The following is a 3229-nucleotide window of genomic DNA, read 5'->3' as shown; positions in this document are numbered from 1 at the left end:
ATTTTAGAAGCGATTGTTTGTGTATATTCGAATGTCGGGCCCAGGTTTTGGTGCTTCAGAGAGCGAATCCATCGGCAAAACTGTGCCCCAGCCTCTGGATGTGCGAGCCGTGCGCGCGTCCATGCGGGAGTTTGTGTGTTTTCCAGTTGTACAATATTAATGACGTACGAACGTCATGCGAATAGGGCATACAGCTCGCGAAAGAGAGAACGTATGATCGATATAGACGAGCAGGATAGATCCGGTGTTCTAGCTTAGGCCAGGCTGATAAAAGTGTTTCCGATAGCTGTCGAGGAAATAGGTGAAAAATCGATTTCCCGTTTTGCCTCCGTGCGACTATCAAAGTGTCATACTCTCTGGGTGACGGATGATTTTGACGGCAGTCGCCGCTGCAATGACGTTTGTGTTTTTATGTGTGTTTTAGCTGGCCTGCTGTGTTCCTTACTTCTGCGAGAAGTATGTTTCTCAGAGCTATGATTTTTGTCCAGCAATTGTAGTAACTGAGTGACAGTTTCAAATGCTAATCCCAGCTTTGAGATTTGTGGTTTTTTCATTGTAGTGGTATGGTATGACAATAGGCGAAGGATAATGTTGAGTGATGATAATTTTTCTCAAAATCTTATGATATAATGCTGCTGCCGCTTCGTACAAGCTTTGGAGAGTGTGGGCTTTGTTGTGTTGGAATGGTACGATGTTGTTTAACTGATGAAGGTTTATTGTATGTAACATATTTCGGAGCAGATTTAAATGATTGGCCGAATAGCATTGAGATGATTGCTTCTGTACCTAACATAATTCGTGAAACATTGTTGCTAATATGTGAAGTGACCCATGGTTTCATTAGTGCACGAATGCTTCACCGATAAACAGTTTGCATAAGTTCATACTTGACGCTCGACATGTTCAACATTTTTTTGTCCGTTGCTGGGCCGATTTTTCCATTTCCCCAGCAGCCGTTTCAACGCATACTAATAAACTTTTCTCCCGATTTTATGCGGCTGTAAACGGGAGAAACACAGAACACGGGCACAGAAGCTGGAAAGAGCCGTATAAAGAGAGAACTTGAGAGGCAACATTCCGCTCCAGAACCAATAGAAGGAAAAGCGGCGCCTCTGGCTGTGTGTTTGTGTCGGTATTTTTGTCGAAAGTGTGGCGCCACGTTAGACGAGTTAATGCGGGAAGATCCTGTTTCTATAAAACACACACACTCTCTCTCTCTGTGTGGGTTTTGAAACCTTGGCTGCGGTAGGGGACGAGCTGAAATCGCACGCGCGCTTTTTTGTCACGTCATCCATGGCCATTTGAACGTCCCAGATACCCGCTGAAACGCACACGAGCTAAGGAGAGGTATATTTTGGGAATGCGGCGAAGGATACACGGCCGACTGTTCTGCCCATGTTCGAAGAGGGGCGGGGGAAAAACTCGAAAATTAAACTTGTGTTGGTGTCAGCCAAAAGTCGCGCGATAAATATGCCACTTAGTTCAAGGGACCAATGTCCTTCGATGCAGAAAAGAATACTTTAGAAGTCATTCATAAATCAGGACACAGGTAAAAGCCACCGCCAGCTTTAAACCGTAATGCGAGAGAAGTAGGGAAAATGGCAGAGTTAGAGTTAATAGCAAAATAATGAAGGTAGGGCTACCTCGGAGCGAGGGTGCAGGAGTTTTTAGCTGAAGTCGTGTTACATGATTGCACGTGTGTTTCAGCGCTGCTGTGTGATATATTTGTTACTTTATTTTTACACTTTATGGAAAATGTCTTACCTTTCCTTTCACTTCTGTTGCAGTATTTTCCTGTCGCTGTGCAAGTGCGAGTGAGGGAGTGCAAACGGTAGTATTTTTGCATACGAGACGGAAACAGCAAATCATTACATAAAAATAAAACAACATCGACAAAAAAGGACATTCCCTCTTCTCTGGTGGGGACGCGGTGCGTGTTTTGGGGCACCCCCCTGGTGCAGTGGTGCCTAAGTGACATGGAAATGGCGTTCAGCTAGAGAGAGAGACCGTGCTCTCGCACCCCCCGAATGTGCGTATCCTTTGTTCACTCGTGTTCGTGTATGTGGGCGCACTTGCGTGCGTGCGTGAGTGAGTGGGCGTGTATTGTGGGGATCTTTGTGTGTAATCATCGATCATCATCTCCAAATCACTCGCGGATCGTTTGCCCGTGAAATATGAATGCATAGTGTTGTGATGCTCTCAGTATTGGAGTGGGTTAGAAAATAATTGTAAAAAAAAATCCATCCTACAGTACAGGCAAGCAGCAGAAATCGGGCTGCCCAGGGAGTGTTATTTTGCCCATGCTGAATATGTCAGTGTCCTGTAAAAAATCATGAGAACGTAAAGCATGAATTCGATGTTGCAATTGTAGTGTGTGGAGAGAGGCTTATTGTTTGCTTCACATGCAGGCTTAGTGTGTGCCAGTGTGCGTTTCACTCGTCCTGTTGTTATTCCTTGGAATGCAACATCCCAACAACGGTAGAACAACCCCCGGATGCTGCTGTTCCCAGCTGCGACCGATTGTGCTCGCGGAACGCCCGTGTTGATAGCAGAGATATCATGCGATAGCGATAGCGATAGGTGTGCTGTTATGCGTGTAGTGCATTCAATGTGTTTGTGTGTGTGACTGGGTGATCGTGTGAAGGGGGCTCTTCAATCGCGATTAACCCATCATCGGGTGGAGATTTTCTGTCGACCATCCAAGTCAATTTATGATCCTCTAGCGCAATGCGTGACATTTGACAACATCTTTATAGATTAACGAAGACAAGCGAGCCCCGGTTGGAGGTGTGGAGGTGGTGTGTGTGTGTGCGTGGTGTGTGTGTTCGCGGTAGAACCATCCCCCTCGTCAGTAAGTTGGTCCTTTCAGGGGGGATTCAGTGTGTAAAACGTAAACCCGTCCGCGAGACTAGTAAAAATCCGTTGCTGTAAGCAAGCATTAGCATAACTCCGGGGCGGAAGAATAACGACAGTTCCCTTAAACAAGGTGTAGTCCACCAATTTGTTCGTACCGACGCCTGTATCCTTTTCCAACCGACAACTTGGCGACAGAACCGAAAATGCAGCGCCGCGGCGAGGGCAAAGACCAGCAGCAGCAGCAACAGCAGCAGCAACAACAGCAGCCTCAACAGGCACGGGCTGCTGGGGATACCTCCGGTGTTACCGGTGGTGGAGGGCGGGATCGTGACGTCACCAGACAGACCAGGTGAGTTGGACTGACGACTGATGA

Source organism: Anopheles nili, chromosome 2 (genome assembly GCF_943737925.1).
Source record: "Anopheles nili chromosome 2, idAnoNiliSN_F5_01, whole genome shotgun sequence".
NCBI lineage: Eukaryota > Metazoa > Arthropoda > Insecta > Diptera > Culicidae > Anopheles > Anopheles nili.
This window is presented reverse-complemented; position numbering follows the sequence as displayed.